This window comes from Symphalangus syndactylus, chromosome 8 (assembly GCF_028878055.3).
Source record: "Symphalangus syndactylus isolate Jambi chromosome 8, NHGRI_mSymSyn1-v2.1_pri, whole genome shotgun sequence".
Taxonomy (NCBI): domain Eukaryota; kingdom Metazoa; phylum Chordata; class Mammalia; order Primates; family Hylobatidae; genus Symphalangus; species Symphalangus syndactylus.
In genome coordinates, this window is record NC_072430.2 from 105,528,862 (window position 1) to 105,554,273 (window position 25,412).

A 25,412-nucleotide genomic window follows, 5' to 3' on the forward strand; every position below is an offset into this window, starting at 1 on the left:
TATGAATTATCCAGTCTTAGGTATTTCTTTGTAACAGTGTGAGGATGAGCTAATACAGTTTCCTGCACTGTAACCTAAGGCAATGCTTTGCACAAAGGGATGAGACAGATTGCTTAGTAATTAAAACGTAAATACAAACCACAAGCATATCCATTCATGAATTGGGGGACAGCTTTTATCTGATTCTGAGTTCTGATACCTGCTGCTTTGCTTCGTTAAAAATGTGCTAGTTCTCATTCAGCTTCCTATCAGTCATACCACCAACCAACATGTATAACATGTACTATCTGCCAGGTCAGGAGGAAACTTATGGATACAAGAAACGTCCCTCCCTTCTAGGAACTGATAATCTGCTTTGGGAGAGAAGGCAGGTACTTTTTGGCAAAAGTGACATAATAAAATAATAAAAAAAGATGGATTTTTTTCTTTTTTTTCTTTTTTTTGAGACATTATCTTTTTTTTTGAGACAGAGTCTTGCTCTGTTGCCCAGGCTGGAGTGCAGTGGCACGATCTCGGCTCACTGCAACCTGTGCCTCCTGGGTTCAAGCAATTCTCCTGCCTCAGCCTCCTGAGTAGCTGGGATTACAGGTGCCCGACACCATGCCCAGCTAATTTTTTTGTATTTTTTTTAGTAGAGACGGGGTTTCACCATGTTGGTCAGGCTGGTCTCGAACCCCTGACCTCGTGATCCACCCACCTTGGCCTCCCAAAGTGCTGGGATTATAGGCGTGAGCCACCGTGCCCGGCCTTTTCTTTTTTGAGATGAGTCTCGCTCTGTCACCCAGGCTGGAGTGCAGTGGCGTGATCTCGGCTCACTGCAACCTCTGCCTCCCAGGTTCAAGCGATTCTCCTGCCTCAGCCTCCCGAGTAGCTGGGACTACAGGCACCCACCACCACGCCCGGCTAATTTTTTTATTTTTAGTAGAGACGGGGTTTCACCGTGTTAGCCAGGATGGTCTCGATCTCCTGACCTCGTGATCCGCCTGCCTCGGCCTCCCAAAGTGCTGGGATTACAAGCGTGAGCCACTGCACCAGGCGAAAAGATGGATTTTTTAAAAAAGGTGTTAGGATAATCGGGTCCCCACCTGCAAGAAAGTAAAGTTAGAAGCCCACCTCAGACCATGCATACCAGCACAAAAATGCCAAATGGCTTAAAGAGATAAATGTTAAAACAAGTCTAGAAAGGTATTAAAAGAAAGTATAGAAAATACAGCACCAGCAAAAATTTCCCTACACAAGATGTAAAAGCCAGAAGTCATAAAGGAAAAGGTTGATAAATTAGAATAGATAAAAATGTAAAACTTTTGTATAATATAAGACACAAAGAATGAATTTAAAGACATACAATGAAGGTTAGGAAGATGAAGATGTTTTGGAGATGAGTGGTGGTTACACATCAGTATTAATGTACTTAATGTTACTGAACTGTACACTTAAAATGATGAAAATGGTAACTTTTATGTTATGTGTATTTTATCACATAAAAAAAAGACATGAAATGAATCAGGGGAGAATATTTGCTACATAACTAAGAATGAAGGCCCTTAATAAAATCTGTAAAACTACACACACTTTTAGGAATAAATCAACGAAGAATTTCTATGAATTAGAAAAAAGTGACAATCCAACTAAAAAATGAATAAGGGATATGAGCAATGTGTTTCACAGAAAAAATAAAAATTGACAATGAAGTTATGAAAAAATGTTCAATCTCCTTAGTAATTGCACAAAACAAACTAAAACAATGAGACACTACCCCTAAGATTAGTAAACGTTAAAGAAAAATAATGATTGGTGAGGGCGTGGGGAAGTGGGCACTTTCACCTACTTTTGGAAATATAAATTGGTGTAACCTTATAGGGAGAGCAATTTCACATTTTTCAAAGACTTAAATGCATAACCCTATGGCAGAGCAATTTATTCCTCTTCCAGGATTTTTTTTCCTTCAAAAACAGTCGTGTGGATGAAAAACACATGTTCACTACTGCACAGTGTATAACAGCCTAAAACTGGAAACTATAATACTCCCATTCCCTTCAATAGGGGAATGGATAAATAAATTTTACAAGCTATCTGATAGATACTAGGCATGAGCTAAAAGTTAGGGTCCAGTTAGAGATGGAAAGCATACCAGTAATTTGAAAGGGAAAATGTAATAGGAAGAATTATTAACTAGTAAAAGAAGGCTAACTGCTAAAGGTACAAGAGCACTCAAGCTGTCTGCAGTCAGCAAGCCCCGGCTGGTGAGCAGGAAGCTGCCCGCTGGGAGGCTGCCAAAGTTCCCTGAAGGTGAGCACCACTGGTTCTACAAGCTGCTGACAGTCATGGCGTTAAAAGCAGGAAGAGAAGCACCAGAACCCGGAAGAGAAATCTAGTCCTCTGCTAGGCCTTGCACCGTCCTTCTGGCGCCCTCTACTGACAAAGCCGGTAAAATTGTGCCGGCTGGCAAAGGAGATCTTTTTATGTATGGGATGTAGCTCGGTGTCACCAAACAAAACTGAGTGGACTTGGAGCTCAGATGCAGCACAATGATTGATACTGGCACAGTATACTTACCCTGCTTTTGTAAACAAAATGGTATATGTGATGTCTCTCTTTCTCTGTATATAAAACGACATTCCTACTTATTATGTATTTATGTCTTTACTCTGCATGCCAGGAGCTAAGTATTTTGCATGTATTAACTCATTTTGTTCTCATAATAACCTTCACATGCAGGAATCATTATAGCTACTTTATGAATGAGCCAAGGAAGGCACTGAGACGTTAAGTAACTTGCCCAAGGTCACGCAGCTAGTAAGTGGCAGAGCAAGAATTACTATGGCTTTAGAAGCCTAGAAAAAAGTCTGAAAGAATCAAAATGTTAACAGCGGGGACCTCAAGGAAGCATTGAAGAGGCCATGGGAGAAGTTTTCACTTTGTAAAAAAATCAGTCCTTCGAATAAATAAATACAGTGAGGCTTCCCCAGAAGCAGATGTCACTGTGCTTCCTGTACAGTCTGTGGAACTGTGAGCCAGTTAAACTTCTTTTCATTATAAATTATCCAGTCTTAGGTATGTCTTTATAACAGTGCTAGGATGAGCTAATACAGTTTCCTACCTAAGGCAATGCTTTGCACAAACGGATGAGCCAGATTGCTTAGTAATTAAAACGCAAATACAAACCCCAAGCATATCCATTCATGAACTGGGGGACTGCTTTGTGTGCATAGATAAGGTATATTTTTTTAAAAACTTATTTTTCAAAGAAGAAAATAAACTAGTTAATAAACGACAACTCACAGGGCCAGGAAGTGAGAAACAAGTGTGTGATAAATGGTGGAGAATGTGAGCAATCTCCGCAGTGGGTGGGAGGAGACTGGGAGGGCGTTCCCTGCGGAGCGGCAGTGGTTGGAGCAAAGGTTTGGAGGAGGTAAGTCACGTACTCTGAGCTGTTGGTTTCTGTTTCACCTTGTGTCTGAGCTGGTCTGAAGGCTGGTTGTTCAGACTGAGCTTCCTGCCTGCCTGTACCCCGCTAACAGCTTCAGAAGAAGGTGACTGGTGGCTGCCTGAGGAATACCAGTAGGCAAGAGAATTAGCATTTCTGGAGCATCTGCTGTCTGTGAGATTAAGCACTACGTATATTGCTTTATTCACTCCCCACAGCAACCTTACCAAGCAGTTCTTTTCCACGTGAAAAGATGGAGGCTGGGTGAAGCAAAAGGAGGGGTTTAGATTCCTCAGCAAGCGAGAGGCAGAGCCGGGATTTGAATCCAGATCTGTCTGATACTGAAGTCTAGGCTGGTTCCACCTCTCCAGACTGCTTTCCAGGGAGTAAAAGACAGATATTTTACCTTAGCTGGCTGCTTCTAGAAGTCTGACCCTGCTGGCTCAAAACGACTTTAGTTCCTTGCCCAGAGGCTGTGGGCTGCAGGTCAAGACCTCAGTAGAAGGAGGGCCCAGCCAGAGAGGCTGACATTGGCTTCTACCCACCGTCATTTCTCCTTCCTTCCAGGAGCAGCGCCTGGGTGCGTCCACTTTCTGGGCACGTGAGGTTGGGCCTTGGCCGCCTGAGCCCTTGAGTTGGTCACTTGAACCTTGGGAATATTGAGGTAAGCCTGGAATTTCCAGAGGAGGTTTGGGGGAAAGAGAAGTGGTGAACACTATTACTATCTAGACACTAGTGGGCCGAGTGGAGCAGATGCCAGTTGGGACCTTCCTGCCCTCTCTTTGGTTATTAATCCATTATTGTTCCCTGTACACTGGTATGAGTGGATCGGGGAAGTATTTAGCCAAGTTTCTGAGACCTGTACTCTGAGCTAAAATGCATTGCCTTCCTATAGTGCGGGACCCCACAACTGTGGAGGAGCCGCAGGGGATGCTGGGTAGTACGCAGACATTATGCACTAAACGACAATGGCTCACATAGTGAAAAGTTATTCTTTTTTATTTTTTATTTTTTGAGAGGGAGTCTTGCTCTGTTGCCCGGCCTGGAGTGCAGTGGCGCGATCTCAGCTAACCGCAATCTCCGCCTCCAGGGTTCAGGTGATTCTCGTGTCTCAGCCTCCTGAGTAGCTGGGATTACAGGCACCTGCCTCCATGCCTGGCTAATTTTTTTTTTTGGTATTTTGAGTAGAGGTGGGGGTCTCACCATGTTGGCCAGGCTGGTCTCAAACTTCTGGCCCCAAGTGATCTACCCACCTTGGCCTCCCAAAGTGCTGGGATTACAGGCGTGAGCCACTGCACCCGGCTGATTTCACATTTTTAGATAATATGACCACATTATAAAAATTTATGTATTTTTATATAATGTGACCACTATATGAAAGCAATATACTTACGCTTTTATTTCTTGGCTAAGTTCCTACTTATTATGAATTTACTCTGCATGCCAGGAGTTGTTCTAAGAACTTGCATGTATTAACTCATTTGATTCTCATAATAACCTTCACATGCAGGAGTCATTATTATAGTGACTGTATGAATGAGGAAAGAAAGGCACTAACATGATTGATTTTATGTTACTTAGGTCAAGATTTTATGTTATTTAGGTCAAGGTTAATTGTGTTGTTCAAATCTTGTATAACTCTACTGCTTATCTGTCTTTCTTACCCATTATCGAGAAGGGAACATAAAAATCTTACACTATGACTGTGGATTGTCAATTTCTCATTTTAAATTAGGATCATTTTTCCTTTATGTCTGCCTTATGTGATATTAGTATAATGATATCAGTTGGTACATCTTTTTCCATCCTTATACTTTCAGTGTTTCTATGTTCTTATACTTGAAATGTGTCTGCCATAAGTGGTGTATTGTTCAAGTTTTTCTTTTATTATAGAAAAATGTATTCTGGAAAGTACTTTTCTTAAAATTATAGTATTTAGTCCATTTTCATTTAATGTAATTGTCAATATAATTGGGCTAAAATCTATATTTCCAGTTGTTTTTTATTTGTGGCATCAATTAACTTTACTTTCTTGATTTCTTTTAGACGAATTAAGTAATTTTGGAAAGTTCACCTTACTCCTTTATTAGCTTGTTAATTATACATGCTTTTAGTATTCTCTTAGTAATTGCACTTGAGTTGTACTACCTAATAGTGCAGCCACATTTTGTTTAAAACAGCTTTACTGAGATATGACTGATATACAACAAATGGCATAGAAAGTATATAATTTGATAAATTTTGACATATGTATGACACATATATGACAGTCATATAGACACACTCATATGCCATATGCCACACATTCATGTGCCATTTTAGTCAATGACAGACCACATATATGATGGTGGTCTCATAAGATTATAATACTGTATTTTTACTGTACCATTTCTATGTTTAGACATATTTAGATATGCAAATACTTACCATTGTGTTACAATTGCCTACAATATTCAATACAGTAACATGCTTTGTAGGTCTGCATCTTAGGAGTAAGAGTCTAGACCATATAGCCTAGGTGTGTAGTAGGCTATACCATCTAGGTTTTGCGTAAGCATTATGTTGGCATAATGATGAAATCACTGACGATGCTTTTCTCGGAACTTATGCCTGTCATTAAGTGACGTATGACTGTATATATATGGGTGGAACTATCACTGCAGTCAGGATAGTGAACATATATATTACCTCCAAAATATTTCGCATGCCCTCTTGAATCCTGTCCTCCTGCCCCTCCCCACCCTTGCTCCTTTTAGGCATTTAGTTCTGTAAATTTTCTCCTAGCCTTGCTTTAGCGGCATCCCATGCATTTTGATATTTTGTTTTGATTTTAATTTAATTCAATACTACATAATTTCCTTTTGATTTCTTTTTTGACCCATGGGTTTTTTAGAGTTGTGTTATTTCGTTTCCAAATATTTGGGGATTTTCCAGACACGTTTCTGTTGTCCAGGCCAATAACAAATTCCTGACTCCATGAAGTCAAAGATCTGCCTCCCCAGGGGGAGAGTTATGCCCAAGAACCATCGGTATTTTGTGTTAGTGGTCATTGCCAGAGTGAATTCCACAGTGTTTGTGATAAACCCTAATAATCCCACCAGAGGGCAGCAAGCCAACATGAAAATTCTATTAAAAAGTCTTTTTTTAGACACAGAGTTTGGGTCTGTCGCCCAGGCTGGAGTGCAGTGGTGTGACCTCGGCTTACCGAACCCTTGCCCCACTGCAGACTCAACCTCCCAGGCTCAAGTGATTCTCCCCATCTGCGAGTAGCTGGACTATAGGTGCACACCACCGCACCTAGTTAATTTTTGCATTTTTTGTAGAGATGGAGTTTCATCATGTTTCCCGGGCTTGTCTTGAACTCCTGGGCTCAAGCTATCCATCTGCCTCGGCTGCCCAAAGTGCTGAGATGACAGGTGTGAGCCACTGTGCCTGAGACAGAAGTTTTCAAGTAAAGAATAAATTTAGCCGAAAAGCAGTGTCAAATTATTTCTATCCCCACCCCCCCGAATTAAATCTTCATAGTCTCTGATTCTCTTTGTCATATTCTTAACCATTTGGATTCTTTTCAGTGTGTCTGTGTTTGTTCCTTTTCCCCAGTATGATCCTTTTCTCTCTATTTTTTTTTTTTTTTGAGACAGAGTCTTGCTCTGTCACCCAGGTTGGAGTGCAGTGGCGCGTTCTTGGCTCACTGCAACCTCTGCTTCCCAGGTTCAAAAGATTCTCCCACCTCAGCCTCCTGAGTAGCTGGGATTACAGATGCCTGCCACCTTGCCCAGATAATTTTTGTATTTTTAGTAGAGATGGGGTTTCAACATGTTGGCCAGGCTGGTCTCAAACTTTTGACCTCAAGTGATCTGCCTGCCTCGGCTTCCCAAAGTGCTGGAATTACAGGCGTGAGCCACCTTGTCCAGACCCTTTTCTCTATCTTTATGAGAACATCTCTCCAGTAGATCTTCAGAGTAAAAAAAAAAAAAGAAAAAAAAAGTCCAGCAAGGTCCCGGAGGAAAAATAGAAAATTAGAAGACTGGAGTGAGTCATGGTGATTTTCTGATGTAAAATTTGTATCGAAACCTTACATAAATACTGAAGAGTTCACAAGTTGTAAATGTACAGCTTGGTGACTGATTTTGGTACCCAGACAGTTTTCTTCCCACTTGCACATACTCCCCGCAAGAATGCATGCTGGTTTGTAAAGTCATTAATTTACTGGTGCATCAGTGGATGGCTCTGTGTCTTCTGGCTTTATCTTGGCCCAGAAAGACAGGAATTAACGTTGAGCCTAGTAGTCTTTGGCCTTTGTGCCAAAGCAGTCTGTGGGCCAGCCTTGTGTAGTGATCAAGCAGTGCGTTTAGATGTCAGGCATGACATGGGTTAAAAAGCTAGCTAGGGGAAAAATGGGAAGTGGCCTTTTGAGATCTCATCAAACAACCTTGATATAAACTTAGAGAACAACCTCATGGCAAATGGAGAGCAGCTGTAGGTTTCCGACTGAATGTGTAAGAAGAACGTGAATGAAAGAGATATACTAGGTGGGAGCGGTCAGGGTAGACTTCCTGGAGGAAGTGGACAGTGTTGTGTGGATTCACACTTTGGAGATATCAAAAAGGAAGAGTATTCCAAGCGGGGTAACAAATAACAAGGGAGGCAAAAAAGAAAAGTATGAGGGAACAACAGGATGTTGTCAGGAAACTAAGGCTGAGCTGAAATCCAGATGACCCAGAGGAGCCTTGAGAAGGCTTGTGGCATCTTGTGGGGCAAGTGGGGAACTTGCTCTGTTTGAGATAATGTGCCTGGAATATATGGGATATAATTTAAATTTTCTAAAGGTTATCTACAAGATAATTTCAGAGAATATTCGCTCCCACCTCAGCGTAGGAAACAATGAAACACTGAAACATTTATTTATTGCTTTTCTTTTTTCTTTCTTTTTTTTTTTCTTGAGATGGAGTCTTACTCTGTCGCTCAAGCTGGAGTGCAGTGGCGTAATCTCGGCTCACTGCAACCTCCGCCTCCTGGGTTCAAGCAATTCTCCTGCCTCAGCCTCCCGAGTAGCTGGGACTATAGGCATGTGCCACTATGCTCAGCTAATTTTTTGTATTTTTAGTAGAGATGGGGTTTCACCATGTTGGCCAGACTGGTCTCGAACTCCTGGCCTCAAGTAATCTTCCCGCCTTGGGCTTCTAAAGTGCTGGGATTACAGGTGTGAGCCACCGCACCCAGTCTTTTCCTTACTTTTTAAAAATGCATTTGTCTTCAACTATTGGATATCTTCATCTAATTTCTAGTGGGTTTTTTTGGTTGTTGTTGGCTGATTTGATTTTTACTTTTTGGTTAATAACAAACCTTTTAAGGAGTTACATAGACACTTATCAGTTTACTTTTCTAATTTGTTTTCTCCTGAATTCTCAGTTACCTTGGATTGATTGTGCTTTGGATTCATCTTGCTTTTTCTTAGTGGCTACTTCCTTCAGTTTCCTTCCTCTTCAGTTTGGCAATTTTCTCCCTTTTCAAGCAAGGAGCTCCTCCCTGTTGAGGCGTCACGGGTGGTGGGCAAACCTTACCCGGATCCTCCCAGAGCTTGCTCTTGGGAAGCTCATACTGCACCGTAATTATGAAACTTTTGATATTGTCCCTGATGGCTTCTGATGCAAGCTGGGATAGCATTTGTCTGTTGACAAGTGAAACCAAGTTCCTGAGATCTGGCTGTCTTGCCTTTCTATCCAATACTAGCAAGGCCCTAGTTTCAGAGCATTTTGGGGACTTATGATCCCTTCTAGTTACCTCTGCATCTGTGCCCCTTTTCCCCTCAAATTAGTTCATAGAGATTTTTGAAGCACCCATGTTACTCAAATAGGCCCATTTTTAGCATGTGGGAGGTAAGGCCTAGATGTGAATGCCTCATAAGCCAGGCAGATCAAACTGTGTGTATGCATGCAGATTTGGCCCAGGAATACTCTTCTCCGTCAGGGCCCATTGTCTGCAAGGACAGAAAAGAATTCTTAAAGCCATTCACTGTCTCACATTTTCTATTATTTTTCTGTCTTTTCCTTTTACCCCTACCCACAGAGAAACATTAGAATCATTGCCCTTTAGAAGAGCAGAACTATGATGCCTCCTGTCAGGGATGGAACGAGGCATTCCATGCAGATGACAACCCAAAGAGAGCAGGAGTGGCTCTATTTATATCAGACAAAATCGACTTTAAGTCAAAAACTGTCACAAGAGACATTAAAGCATATTATATAATGAAAAAAGCATCAAACCACCATGAAGATATAACAATTATAAATATATGCACTCAATATCAGAGCACCTAAATATATGAAACAAACAATGACAGAACTGAAGGGAGAAATAGCCAGCCATACAAAAACAGTAGGAGACTTCAACACTGTACTTTAAATAATGGGTAGAACATTCAGACAGAAGATTAATAAGGAAACAGGGGACTTAAACAACATTATAGACCAAATGGACCGAACAGAAATACACAGAACGTTCCACCCTACAGCAGCAGAACACACATTCTTCTCAAATGCACATGGAACTTTCTCCAAGGTAGATCACATGTTGGGTCACAAAACAAGTCTTTGCAAATTTAAGAGACTGAAATCATACCATGTATCTTTTCTGACCATGATAGAATGAAACTAAAAATCAACGGCAGAAGGAAAAATAGAAAGTTCACAAATATGTGGAAATTAAACAACACACTCTTGAACAACAATTAGGCCAAAAAAAAAAAAAAAAAAAAGAAATTAGGAAATATCTTGAGATAAATGAAAAGGAAAACACAACATACCCAAACTTACAGAATAAAAGCAGTACTAAGCAAAGCAGTGCTAAGAGGGACTTTATTGCAATACACACCTGCAGTGAAAAAGAAGAAAGATCTCAAGTAAATAGTCTAACTTTGTGCCTCAAGGAGAGGAGAAGAAGATGAAGAAGAAGAGGAACTAAGCCCAAAATTAGTGAAGGAAATAACAAAGATTAGAGTAGGAACTAAGAAAATGCAGAATAGAAAAGCAATAGAAAAAAAAATCAATAAATTTTTTGAAAAGAATAACAAATTGGTTTTTTGAAAAGATAAACAAAATCAACAAATCCTTAGTTAGGCTAAGTAAGAAAGAGAGAAGACGCAAATAAACAATATCAGAAATGAAAGAGGAGACATTACAACTGATGCCACAGAAATAAAAAGGATCATGAGGCTACAATGAACAATTCTATGCCAACAAACTGGATAATCTAGAAGAAATGAATAAATTCATAAAACCTTCCAATCTACGATAACTGAATCATGAAGAAATACAAAGTCTGAACAGACTTATAACTAATGTGGAGGTTTAGTCAATAATAAAAAATGTTCCCAAAACGAAGAAGTCCAGGACCAGATGGCTTCACAGGTGGATTCTTCCAAACATCTCAAGAAGAATTAATGCCAGTTCTTCTTAAACTATTTTTAAATATTGAAGAAGAGGGCACACTTCCAAATTTATTTTATGTAGCCAACATTATCCCGATACCAAAGCCAAACAAAGACACCACAAGAAAAGAAAACTGCAGGTCAATATATCTGATGAATATACATATAAAAACTCATAACAATATACTAGCAAATCAAATTCAACAGCACATTTAAATGATCATACATCATGACCAAGTGGGATTTATCCCTAGGATGCAAGTATGGATCAGCATACAAAAATAAATCAGTGTGAAATGGCATATTAATGGGGTAAAGGATATAAAGATAACATGATCATCTCACTAGATGCAGAGAAAGCATTTGACAAAATTCAATACCCTTTCGTAATTAAAAAAATTTTCAACAAACTGGAAATAGAAAGAGTCTCAACATCATCAAGACCATATATAAGAAAATTTTCACTGTTAAGTGTCATGTTAGATGTGAGCTTTTCATATATGGGATTCATAATATGTTTCAAATATATTACAAATCTATAGTAATTGAAACAGCATGGGAATAGCATAAAGACAAACACATAGGCCATCAGAAGAGAAGAGAGAGCTCAGAAATAAATCCATGCATATACAGTGCCTTAGTCCACTGAGCCTGCTAAAACAAAATATCGTAGACTGGTGGCTTATAAAACACAGAAATTTATTTTTCACAGTTCTGGAGGCTAGGAAATTCAAGATCAAGTAGCTAGCAGATTTGCTATGTAGTGAGGGCCTGCTTCTTGGTTCATAAATGGCCATCTTCTCCATGTGTCCTCATGGAATTAGGGTGATGGAGCACTTTAGGATTTCTTTTATAAGGCACTAGTCCCATTCATAAGTGCTCTACCTTCATGACCTAATCACCTCCCAAAGGTCCCACCTCCAAATACCAACGCATAGGGGATTAGGTTTCAACATATGAATTTTAGGGGAAACAAACATCAGTCTATTGCATATACTACCTAAAGCAATCTACAAATTTGGTGTGATCTCTATTAAAATCCCAACGGATTTTTTTTTTTTACAGAAAAAAACCTCTGAAGTATAAAAAAGACCACAAATAGCTAAATCAGTTTTGAGGAAGAACAAAGCTAGAAGCACCATACTTCCTGATTTCTAAATATATTATACTCCCATGGTCATAGCAGCACTATTTACAGTAGCCAAGATGTGCAAACAACCTAAATAACTAGGATGGGGAAAGAAAATGTGGTATTCACATAAAATGGAATATTATTCACCTTATAAAAGAGGGAAATTCTATAATATATGATAACATGGATGAATCTTGAAGACATTATGCTAAGTGAAATAAGCCAGTCACCGAAAGACAAATACTGTATGATTCTACTTACATGTGGTATCTAAAGTAGTCAAATTTATAGAATCAAAGAGTGGAATGGTGGTTGCCAGGGGCTGGGGAGGGGGGAAGTGAGGAGTTGCCTGTCAACAAGCATAAAGTTTTAGTTAAGCAAGATGAGTAAGTTCTAGAGATCTGCTGCACAACATTGTACCTATAGTCAACAATACCGTATTGTACACTTAAACATTTGCTAAGAGGGTAGATCTCACTTAAATGTTCTTACTACAGTAAAATATAATTGATAAAGCGATAGAAAAGGATTCCTATTCATAAAAAGGTCAATACCTAATTTCCATTTAATTAAAAGCAATGAACAGTCAATTTGCACACAAGACAATTTCTATTATTGAGGCAGCTATAGGATATAGAAGAAGAAATTTCCCAACTCACTTTGCAAGGTGCACATAGCCTTGAATCCACAAGCATAATGTAAATAATTTACTTTTAAGAAACTGAGACAGAAAAATCCTATAATCATCTCAAAAGATCCTGACATTTCTTTTTGATAATTTAATGCCCCTTTCTGATTTTTATCAAATACTAGGAAGCTAATAGGTATGGAAAAGTCCCTAACTTGATAAAAATACCTACCAGAAGCCCAAATCAAAAATCATATTAATTAGGAAATTTTGGAGTGCTTCTCATTAAACTCAGGAACGTGATAATAGCGTTATTAATGTATTGTTCCATCCTGTTTTGGAGGGCCTGGCCAATTTAACAAGTTAGGTGATTTGATAAGTTAGTTTAATATGCATAACAGCATGGCTGTCCCGAGGCATTCAGGAGGCGATGGGCTGAGTCCTGGCTGCAGCTCCCTCAAGGACCTGCCACACATGGATTATGCACAAAGTCTGTTCAAGTCTGTTGAGGGAGTGAGGGGTCGGGGGGCAGCAATCCCCTGTTTGGCCTGCCAGGTAAAGCCTTTGTAATTACTGATGTCTGGGCCTGACAGATTACACACAGGATTTTGGCCTGGAGCCCATTCCTCAACTCCATCCTTTGATTTTTCAGAGCCCAAACGAGAAACATAGGCTACCCCATCATGGACCTGAATGTGTTGGATTTTGAGGGTCTGTGTTAGGAGCCAGGTTATTAGTCTGCAGTTACAATAGACCATGGTCAGGATCAAGATCACTCCCAGCGTCGTGTACAGATTAATATGGTTGGGGTAGCTTAGGTACCAGAAAAATCCATGTTTACAGAAATGTTTGTCTGCAGCATTCAGTGGCACAGGAACAAAATATTTATTCGTGGGGATACATCCAGCATTTTGTCAAATTCAGTGGGAAACTGCCTGGGACAGGCATATCAGTGAATTTAGTGACTTGAAAGTCACACAGTCTATTCTGTAGGAGAGAGAGAAGGAAGGTTAGATTCCCACTTCTCCCTCCTCTGTACTCTGGCTCATGGGTTCTTAGGCGCTCTGGTCCTGTCAGTTGGAGGAATTTTCCCCAACCACTGTGACATGGGGAAGGGTAGCATCTTCCGACTATCCTCCAGGGAGGTGGGCTGTAATCTGGCCTGGATCCTCTGATGACTGAAAATAAAAGTTTCTCTTCTATACATTGATATCCATCCCTTGAAAATAACCAGGCAAAGCAACAAAGCCACTTTATGGAAAACATTGAATTAGAAGCCTCAAGTTGATAGTGATTATTATTATTATTATTTTTTTTTTTATTATACTTTAGGGTTTTAGGGTACATGTGCACAATGTGCAGGTTTGTTACATATGTATCCATGTGCCATGTTGATTTCCTGCACCCATTAATTCGTCATTTAGCATTAGGTGTATCTCCTAATGCTGTCCCTCCCCCCTCCCCCCACCCCACAACAGTCCCCGGAGCGTGATGTTCCCCTTCCTGTGTCCGTGAGTTCTCATTGTTCAATTCCCACCTATGAGTGAGAACATGCGGTGTTTGGTTTTTTGTCCTTGCGATAGTTTACTGAGAATGATGTTTTCCAGTTTCATCCATGTCCCTACAAAGGACGCGAACTCATCATTTTTTATGGCTGCATAGTATTCCATGGTGTATATGTGCCACATTTTCTTAATCCAGTCTATCGTTGTTGGACATTTGGGTTGGTTCCAAGTCTTTGCTATTGTGAATAGTGCCGCAATAAACATACGTGTGCATGTGTCTTTATAGCAGCATGATTTATAGTCCTTTGGGTATATACCCAGTAATGGGATGGCTGGGTCAAATGGTATTTCTAGTTCGAGATCCCTGAGGAATCGCCACACTGACTTCCACAATGGTTGAACTAGTTTACAGTCCCACCAACAGTGTAAAAGTGTTCCTATTTCTCCACATCCTCTCCAGCACCTGTTGTTTCCTGATTTTTTAATGATGGCCATTCTAACTGGTGTGAGATGGTATCTCACTGTGGTTTTGATTTGCATTTCTCTGATGGCCAGTGATGAGGAGCATTTCTTCATGTGTTTTTTGGCTGCATAAATGTCTTCTTTTGAGAAGTGTCTGTTCATGTCCTCTGCCCACTTTTTGATGGGGTTGTTTGTTTTTTTCTTGTAAATTTGTTTGAGTTCATTGTAGATTCTGGATATTAGCCCTTTGTCAGATGAGTAGGTTGCAAAAATTTTCTCCCATTGTGTAGGTTGCCTGTTCACTCTGATGATAGTTTCTTTTGCTGTGCAGAAGCTCTTTAGTTTAATGAGATCCCATTTGTCGATTTTGGCTTTTGTTGCCATTGCTTTTGGTGTTTTAGACATGAAGTCCTTGCCCACGCCTATGTCCTGAATGGTATTGCCTAGGTTTTCTTGTAGGATTTTAATGGTTTTAGGTCTAACATATAAGTCTTTAATCCATCTTGAATTAATTTTTGTATAAGGTGTAAGGAAGGGATCCAGTTGCAGCTTTCTACATATGGCTAGCCAGTTTTCCCAGCACCATTTATTAAATAGGGAATCCTTTCCCCATTTCTTGTTTTTGTCAGGTTTGTCAAAGATCAGATAGTTGTAGCTATGCGGCATCATTTCTGAGGGCTCTGTTCTGTTCCATTGATCTATGTCTCTGTGGTGGTACCAGTACCATGCTGTTTTGGTTACTGTAGCCTTGTAGTAGAGTTTAAAGTCAGGTAGCGTGATGCCTCCAGCTTTGTTCTTTCGGCTTAGGATTGACTTGGCGATGCGGGCTCTTTTTTGGTTCCATATGAACTTTAAAGTAGTTTTTTCCAATTCTGTGAAGAAAGTCATTGGTAGCTTGATGGGGATGGCATTGAATCTATAAATTACCTTGGGCAGTATGGCCATTTTCACGATATTGATTCTTCCAACCCATGAGCATGGAATGTTCTTCCATTTGTTTGTATCCTCTTTTATTTCATTGAGCAGTGGTTTGTAGTTCTCCTTGAAGAGGTCCTTCACATCCCTTGTAAGTTGGATTCCTAGGTATTTTATTCTCTTTGAAGCAATTGTGAATGGGAGTTCACTCATGATTTGGCTCTCTGTTTGTCTGTTATTGGTGTACAAGAATGCTTGTGATTTTTGTACATTAATTTTGTATCCTGAGACTTTGCTGAAGTTGCTAATCAGCTTAAGGAGATTTTGGGCTGAGACAATGGGGTTTTCTAGATATACAATCATGTCATCTGCAAACAGGGACAATTTGACTTCCTCTTTTCCTAATTGAATACCCTTTATTTCCTTCTCCTGCCTGATTGCTCTGGCCAGAACTTCCAGCACTATGTTGAATAGTAGCGGTGAGAGAGGGCATCCCTGTCTTGTGCCAGTTTTCAGAGGGAATGCTTCCAGTTTTTGCCCATTCAGTATGATATTGGCTGTGGGTTTGTTGTAGATAGCTCTTATTATTTTGAGATACGTCCCATCAATACCTAATTTATTGAGAGTTTTTAGCATGAAGGGTTGTTGAATTTTGTCAAAGGCCTTTTCTGCATCTATTGAGATAATCATGTGGTTTTTGTCTTTGGTTCTGTTTATATGCTGGATTACATTTATTGATTTGCATATGTTGAACCAGCCTTGCATCCCAGGGATGAAGCCCACTTGATCATGGTGGATAAGCTTTTTGATGTGCTGCTGGATTCGGTTTGCCAGTATTTTATTGAGGATTTTTGCATCAATGTTCATCAAGGATATTGGTCTGAAATTCTCTTTTTTGGTTATGTCTCTGCCAGGTTTTGGTATCAGGACGATGCTGGCTTCGTAAAATGTGTTAGGGAGGATTCCCTCTTTTTCTATCGATTGGAATAGTTTCAGAAGGAATGGTACCAGTTCCTCCTTGTACCTCTGGTAGAATTCAGCTGTGAATCCATCAGGTCCTGGACTCTTTTTGGTTGGTAAGCTATTGATTATTGCCACAATTTCAGAACCTGTTATTGGTCTATTCAGAGATTCAACTTCTTCCTGGTTTAGTCTTGGGAGGGTGTATTTGTCGAGGAATTTATCCATTTCTTCCAGATTTTCTAGTTTATTTGCATAGAGGTGTTTGTAGTATTCTCTGATGGTAGATTGTATTTCTGTGGGATCGGTGGTGATATCCCCTTTTTCGTTTTTTATTGCATCTATTTGATTCTTCTCTCTTTTCTTCTTTATTAGTCTTGCTAGCGGTCCATCAATTTTGTTGATCTTTTCAAAAAACCAGCTCCTGGATTCATTAATTTTTTGAAGGGTTTTTTGTGTCTCTATTTCCTTCAGTTCTGCTCTGATTTTAGTTATTTCTAGCCTTCTGCTAGCTTTTGAATGTGTTTGCTCTTGCTTTTCTAGTTCTTTTAATTGTGATGTTAGGGTGTCAATTTTGGATCTTTCCTGCTTTCTCTTGTGGGCATTTAGTGCTATAAATTTCCCTCTACACACTGCTTTGAACGTGTCCCAGAGATTCTGGTATGTTGTGTCTTTGTTCTCGTTGGTTTCAAAGAACATCTTTATTTCTGCCTTCATTTCATTATGTACCCAATAGTCATTCAGGAGCAGGTTGTTCAGTTTCCATGTAGTTGAGTGGTTTTGACTGAGTTTCTTAATCCTGAGTTCTAGTTTGATTGCACTGTGGTCTGAGAGACAGTTTGTTATAATCTCTGTTCTTTTACATTTGCTGAGAAGAGCTTTACTTCCAACTATGTGGTCAATTTTGGAATAGGTGTGGTGTGGTGCTGAAAAAAATGTATATTCTGTTGATTTGGGGTGCAGAGTTCTGTAGATGTCTATTAGGTCCACTTTATGTAGAGCTGAGTTCAATTCCTGGATATCCTTGTTAACTTTCTGTCTCGTTGATCTGTGTAATGCTGACAGTGGGGTGTTAAAATCTCCCATTATTATTGTGTGGGAGTTTAAGTCCCTTTGTAGGTCACTGAGGACTTGCTTTATGAATCTGGGTGCTCCTGTGTTGGGTGCATATATATTTAGGATAGTTAGCTCTTCTTGTTGAATTGATCCCTTTACCATTATGTAATGGCCTTCTTTGTCTCTTTTGATCTTTGTTGGTTTAAAGTCTATTTTATCAGAGACTAGGATTGCAACCCCTGCCTTTTTTTGTTTTCCAGTTGCTTGATAGATCTTCCTCCATCCCTTTATTTTGAGTCTATGTGTGTCTCTGCACGTGAGATGGGTTTCCTGAATACAGCACACTGATGGGTCCTGACTCCTTATCCAGTTTGCCAGTCTGTGTCTTTTGATTGGAGCATTTAGCCCATTTACATTTAACGTGAATATTGTTATGTGTGAATCTGATCCTGTCATTATGATGTTAGTTGGTTATTTTGCTCGTTAGTTGCTATAGTTTCTTCCTAGCCTCGATGGTCTTTACAATTTGGCATGTTTTTGCAGGGGCTGGTACCGGTTGTTCCTTTCCATGTTTAGTGCTTCCTTCAGGAGCTCTTTTAGGGCAGGCCTGGTGGTGACAAAATCACTCAGCGTTTGCTTGTCTGTAAAGTATTTTATTTCTCCTTCACTTATGAAGCTTAGTTTGGCGGGATAGGAAATTCTGGGTTGAAAATTCTTTTCTTTAAGAATGTTGAATATCGGCCCCCACTCTCTTCTGGCTTGTAGAGTTTCTGCTGAGAGATCAGCTGTTAGTCTGATGGGCTTCCCTTTGTGGGTAACCCGACCTTTCTCTCTGGCTGCCCTTAACATTTTTTCCTTCATTTCAACTTTGGTGAATCTGACAATTATGTGTCTTGGAGTTGCCCTTCTCGAGGAGTATCTTTGTGGCGTTCTCTGTATTTCCTGAATCTGAATGCTGGCCTGCCTTGCTAGATTGGGGAAGTTCTCCTGGATAATATCTTGCAGAGTGTTTTCCAACTTGGTTCCATTCTCCCCATCATTTTCAGGTACACCAATCAGACGTAGGTTTGGTCTTTTCACATAGTCCCAAATTTCTTGGAGGCTTTGTTCATTTCTTTTTATTCTTTTTTCTCTAAACTTCCCTTCTCTCTTCATTTCATTCATTTCATCTTCTATCAGCGATACCCTTTCTTCCAGTTGATCGCATCTGCTACTGAGGCTTCTGCATTCTTCGCGTAGTTCTCGAAACTTGGGTTTCAGCTCCATCATCTCCTTTAAGCCCTTCTCTCCATTGGTTATTCTAGTTATCCATTCTTCTAATTTTTTTTCAAAGTTTTTAACTTCTTTGCTATTGTTTTGAATTTCCTCTCGTAGCTCAGAGTAGTTTGATCGTCTGAAGCCTTCTTCTCTCAACTCATCAAAGTCATCCTCCATCCAGCTTTGTTCCGTTGCTGGTGAGGAACTGCGTTCCTTTGGAGGAGGAGAGGTGCTCTGTTTTTTAGAGTTTCCAGTTTTTTTGGTCTGTTTTTTCCCCATCTTTGTGGTTTTGTCTACTTTTTGTCTTCGATGATGGTGATGTACAGATAGGTTTTTGGTGTGGATGTCCTTTCTGTTTGTTAATTTTCCTTCTACCAGACAAGACCCTCAGCTGCAGGTCTGTTGGAGTTTACTAGAGGTCCACTCCAGACCCTGTTTGGCTGGGTGTCAGCACCGGTGGCTGCAGAACAGCGGATTTTCGTGAGACCACAAATTCAGCTGTCTGATAGTTCCTCTGAAAGTTTTGTCTCAGAGGAGTACCCGGTTGAATGAGGTGTCAGTCTGTCCCACTGGGGGGGTGCCTCCCAGTTAGGCTGCTCAGGGGTGAGGGACCCACTTTAGGAGGCAGTCTGTCCGTTCTCAGATCTCCAGCTGCGTGCTGGGAGAACCACTACTCTCTTCAAAGCTGTCAGTCAGACAGGGACATTTAAGGCTGTGGAGGTTCTCGCTGAGTTTTTGTTTGTCTGTGCCCTGCCCCCAGAGGTGGAGCCTACAGAGGCAGGCGGGCCTCCTTGAGCTGTGGTGGGCTCCACCCAGTTCGAGCTTCCTGGCTGCTTTGTTTACCTAAGCAAGCCTGGGCAATGGCGGGCGCCCCTCCCCCAGCCTCGTTGCCGCCTTGCAGCGTGATCTCAGACTGCTGTGCTAGCAATCACCAAGACTCCGTGGGCATAGGACCCTCCGAGCCAGGTGTGGGACACAATCTCCTAGTGTGCCGTTTTCCAGGCCCGTTGGAAAAGCGCAGTATTAGGACGGGACTGACCCGATATTCCAGGTGCCGTCTGTTTTCCCTTTCTTTGACTAGGAAAGGTAACTCCCTGACCCCTTGCGCTTCCCGAGTGAGGCAATGCCTCGCCCTGCTTCGGCTCGCGCACAGTGCGCTTCACCGACTGTCCTGCACCCACTGTTAGGCACTCCCTAGTGAGATGAAACCGGTACCTCAAGCAGAAATGCAGAAATCACCCGTCTTCTGTGTCGCTGGGGCTGGGAGCTGGAGACCGGAGCTGTTCCTATTCGGCCATCTTGGCTCCACCCTCTCGATAGTGATTATTTTTTGCAGGCAAAAAAATCCATGCTCAGCACCAAAGGGATAACTGATGAAGAGGGTTACTGACTCTCATGCTTTGTTTTTTAATAGCTAATCTAATCTCTCACCTATCTGAGTCTTTAGAAAGGAATTGAAGGGGATGGGGGGCCCTTGTAGGGTTCCCCAGAGAGACAGGCTGTGCAATAAAAGGAAGCAGGTAGACAGTCTGATCAAATATGCAGCGCAAATGATGACTGCCCCTTTGAGGAATTGCCACACTGGGACCCCGGACTGTTCCCCTGAGATGCATAGTCCAGGCCAAGGTTCTTTTATTCCCTCCCGTCAGTCACTTAACCCTGTCCTTCAATTGTCTACTAAAACACCCAATCGTCCCTGCTGCTTGGGGGCGATAGAGAGCATAGGGCGTCCATCATATATGCCCCATGCTTGGGCCCATTGACGTGTGGCTTGGGCTACAAATCTGGGGCCATTATCAGATGCATTCTATGCCTGGGAATCGACCATCTAAGATCTGAATTGTGTCATCGATTGATTGACCTGACCTCACAAGGAGGTTTTTTATTTGTTTTTTGTTTTTTTGTGTTTTTTTTTCGAGACAAGAGTCTCACTCTGTCACCCAGGTTGGAGTGCAGTGGCTCAATCTCACTGCTACTTCCACCTCCCAGGTTCAAGTGATTCTTATGCCTCAGCCTCCTGAGTAGCTGGAATTACAGGCACGCAGCACCACGCCTGGCTAATTTTTGTATTTTTAGTACAGACAGGGTTTCACCACATTGGCTAGCCTGGTCTCGAACTCCTAACTTTAAGTGATCCGCCCACCTCGGCCTCCCAAAGTGTTGGGATTACAGGCATGAGCCACTGCGTCCGGCCATTGGACTTGATAACCATCCGGAGTATCATGAACAAAGCTAGAAATCTGAGTCTGGTTGCAACCTCATCATCTGCTGCTTCCACTTCCTCATCATAGACCCAGGGGACCACCAGTGTAGCCTGCCAGGGCTCCAGGTTTGGAGTGAGGCATAGGTTCCAGGCAGCTCCTGCTGATCCTGCTGCTGCAGGCCAGGTCAGCTGTCCTTGCCCAGGTGAGAATCATGGGCATGTATCTCCCTGCTGGGTTCTGCTTTGCTGCCCTTTCCTGGCCCTTTGGCCAGAGAGAGCAGGCTTTTCTTTTTGTTGCTTTTCCTTATTTGTTCTTTTTTTTTTTTTCTGAGACGGAGTTTCGCTCTCGTTGCCCAGACTGGAGTGCAATGGTGCAATCTCGGCTCACCACAATCTCTGCCTCCCAGGTTCAAGCAATTCTCCTGCCTCAGCCTCCCGAGTAGCGGGGATTACAGGCATGCACCACCATGCCCGGCTAATTTTGTATTTTTAGTAGAGACGGGGTTTCTCCATGTTGAGGCTGGTCTTGAACTCCCAACCTCAGGTGATCCGCCAGCCTCGGCCTCCCAAAGTGCTGGGATTACAGGCGTGAGCCACCGGGACCAGCCATTTGTTCTTTTTAATTTAGTCCTGTTGGCGGTTCTGGATTGCAGGCCTCTTTCGTTTTCAGTCTGGCATGTGTGGGAATAAAAAGACAGCCCAGGGCACAAAACAGGGTGTTGTTCCTGCCTCTGGGTCCCTAGCCAGTCTGCCTCTACTTTCCACCTCTCAGGGTTGTTGTGTGATTGTCTGTTGATTTATTCCCAGAGTATTTAGGTGTCCTTAGAGGGGAGAAGCAGGGAGAAGTGAATCTATGCCATCGTGTCTCAGAACTGGAAGTCCACCCCCACCCCCACACACACTAGAATTGCAGAAGAAAAATGAGAACTTGAGTGAGAAAAACATATTACTATGCAATCATCAAATGTTTGGACAGAAAGTATTCTTAGACATCCTCTAGTCTAATTTCTCACATTTGGAAATGTGGAAGTTGGGCTAAGACCTGAATCGACCACCCTCACTCCGAGTTCAGCTGCCTGACTCCCCAGCCTGTATTCTTGCCATTGCACACCAGGGTCTGTCCTGCAGCTTTGAAAAAATGTGAACTGCATGTCCTGCTCAGATCCCAGCCCTCCCACACCACTTTGCTAAGAGTCTGTTCTGGCTGCAGAAATTCCAAAAGTTGTGTCAACTGGAACGCAAAATGTTCTTCATTTGACTTTCATTGTTTTTTGGAATTTTGGAGGGCCACGGAGGGGCAAGAAAGGAGCTGCAATCGCCCTTGGGTAAGATTTGCTTAGAATTTTAGGAAGAAGTTGGCTGGGCACAGTGGCTTACTCCTGTAATCCCAGCACTTTGGGAGGCCGAGGTGTGTGGATCACGAGATCAGGAGTTCAAGACCAGCCTGGCCAAGATGGTGAAACCCTGTCTCTACTAAAAATACAAAAACTAGCTGGATGCAGTGGCAGGCACCTGTAATCCCAGCTGCTAGGGAGCTGAGGCAGGAGAATTGCTCGAGCTGGGGGGGTGCAGGTTGCAGTGAACCAAGATCACACCACTGCACTCCAGCCTGGGCGGCAGAGTGAGACTGTATCAAAAAAAAAAAAAAAGGAAAGAAGAATTTTAGGAAGAAATCTATCTGATTCTAGAAGGCTGTTGAGGATGTGTGTCTGGTGGCCACTGGGACATCAGGGTGAGACTTTTCTTTTAACTGCATGTATGTAAATTAGGTTGCTTCTGGAGCCTACTGAGAGCTCACTGGGTCCCCATAGCGTCCATGCTGAAGGCTCCTTCCTTCTGTCTGTGACCTTGACCCTCAGCTCCACATTTCCCCAGGGGCTGCAGGATTTCTCTGAGAATCCTCATTAGCAGAACCTATTTTTTTTTTTTTTTTTTTTTTTTTTTGAAACAGAGCCTCACTCTGTTGCCCAATGCAGTGGTGTGATCTCGGCTCACTGCAACCTCTGCCTCCCAGGTTTGTGATTCTCATGCCTCAGCCTCCCAAGTAGCTGGGACTACAAGTGCATGCCACCATTCCTGGCTAATTCTTGTATTTTTTTTTGAGATGGAGTCTCGCTCTGTTGCCCAGGCTGGAGTGCAGTGGTGCGATCTCGGTTCACTGCAACCTCCACCTCCCGGGTTCAAGGGATTCTCCTGCCTCAGCCTCCTGAGTAGCTGGGACTACAGGTGACCGCCACCACACCTGGCTAATTTTTTGTATTTTTAGTGGAGACAGCGTTTCACTGTTTTAGCCCGGATGGTCTCGATCTCCTGACCTCATGATCTGCCCGCCTCGGCCTCCCAAAGTGGTGGGATTACAGGCGTGAGCCACTGTGCCCGGCCAACTTTTGTATTTTTAGTAGAGATGGGGGTCTCACTATGTTTGTCAGGCTGGTCTTGGACTCCTGGCCTCAAGTGATCCACCTGCCTCAGTCTCCCAAATTGGTAGGATTATAGGTGTGAGTCACCGTGCCTGGACAGCACAACCTATTAATGAATGACAGCCTTGACTTTTGAGGCTAAAACATTCCACTTCCTTAGTATAGTAATTAAATCTCTCTCTTTTTCTACGATTTCGGTAATAAGCAGGTAAAGAAAAATATCCAGAACAATATAATAGGGAGTAGGGCAAGAAAATCCTGAGGAACGCGCCCTGTGGGTGGATCGAGTGCAGGGGTCCTTGAGTGTTGCTGGTTGCAGGAAGGCCCCAGGAGAAGGGAGCTTTGATGAGCATCCATCTTGTGTGCTGAGTGAATGTCCGTCCAGATGAGGTGCGGATGCAGCTGACAATGGAGGCGACTGTAATGGACTATCCCAAGTAGCAACATCATCAATTTAGGTTTTCAGCCTTAGTGAGACTTTCAGTTAATACTCAACTTAAAACAAGATTCAAATTTTCCTTCAGAAATTCATTGAAAGTGTTTTCACTTTGGCACTAGTGATCTATTATATGAAAGGGCTGAGATGCAGAGAGACACCATTGTGTAATTTCTATTGGCTGCTCGTTTTGTCCGTATCTGTTCACTGTTCTATCCATGCTGTTCTGCCACACCCCTTTTTCACTTACAAACACATGTTGGAGATTGCTCCCTATCATAGCATTTCCTCTCCTATTCTCTAGCCTGCCTCTTCACTCTCTTAATGGTAACATTTTTCCGAAAAGAAGCTCTTAATTCTAAAATGGTCCTGTTGATGTTTTTTTTCCCTTATGGTCAGCACTTTTTGTGTCCTTTTTGAGTTTTGTCTACTCCAATATTATAAAGACATTCTCTTAGGATTTCTCATAAAGTTTTATTGCTTCTTTTTTTTTTCGAGAGAGTCTTACTCTGTTGCCCAGGCTGGAGTGCAGTGGTGCGATCTTGGCTCACTACAACCTCTGCCTCCTGGGTTCAAGCAATTCTCATGCCTCAGCCTCCTGAGTAGCTGGGACTACAGGTGCCCCCCACCATGCCCAGCTAATTTTTGTATTTTTACTAGAGGTGGGGGTTTCGCCATGTTGGTCAGGCTGGTCTTGAACCTCTGACCTCAGGTGATCCACCCACCTTGGCCTCCCAAAGTGCTGGGATTACAGGTGTGAGCCACCACGCCTGGTCAATTGCTTCCTTTTTATATTTAGATTGACTACCCATCTGGATTTGAATTTTGTGTGGGTAGGAAATCAAGGTTCATTTTATTTTTATATGGCTATCTTGTTGATCTGTCATTATTTATTATAAAGACAATTCTTTTTTTACTTCACCTCATTGTCACATTTACCTATGTATCAAGTGAGAATAGAGTGTGAGACTTTAAAAAATTAATAGATTATTTTTTAAGAACAGTTTTAGGTTTAGAGAAAAAATAGAGCAGATTAGCTGGGCATGATGGTGTGCACCTGTAGTCCCAGCTTATTCATATGCTTATTTGCCATCTGCGTATCTTTTTGTGAGGTGTCTGTTAAGATCTCTTGCCCACTTTTCAATCGGGTTGTTTTCTCATTGTTGAGTCTTAACAGATTAGCTTAATCAGATTGGCTTCGGGAGGCTAAGGCGAGAGGATCGCTTGAGCGCGGGAGGCGGAGGTTGCAGTGAGTTGAGATCACACCACTGCACTCTAGCCTAGGTGACAGAGAGAGACCCTGTCTCAGAAAGAAAAAAAAAGAGAGAGCAGAAAGTAGAGAGTTCCCATATACCCTCTGCCTCCTACCCTTCTCCCCTCCCCACACTTTCCCGTTATTAACATCTTGCATTAGTGTGGTACATTTGTTACGAGTGATGAACCAATATTGATATTGTAGGGGAGGACAAATCTGTTTTCCTTCTACCCTTCTAAGTTCATGGCTGAGAACCCTATAACAGAAGACAGATTAATAAGAGAAAAGTGCATAAACATATTTAATATAAGTTTTATGTGACATGGA

General features: G+C 41.9%; 1 protein-coding gene across 6 annotated transcripts in view; it reads left to right on the top strand.

Moving 5' to 3' along the window:
- Positions 1–3,441: 3,441 nt before the first annotated feature.
- CASP8 (caspase 8) overlaps positions 3,442–25,412 on the top strand; it is a 57,007-nt gene continuing 35,036 nt past the window's right edge. For 2 of the 6 annotated variants that reach the window (XM_063644958.1, XM_063644961.1), the window contains exons 1-2: positions 3,442–3,601; positions 3,995–4,091. The gene's annotated coding sequence lies outside the window, so the exon portion shown is untranslated. The remainder of the gene's footprint in view (positions 3,602–3,994; positions 4,092–25,412) is intronic. The other 4 variants (XM_063644959.1, XM_063644962.1, XM_063644957.1 and 1 more) reach the window with 3 other exon arrangements.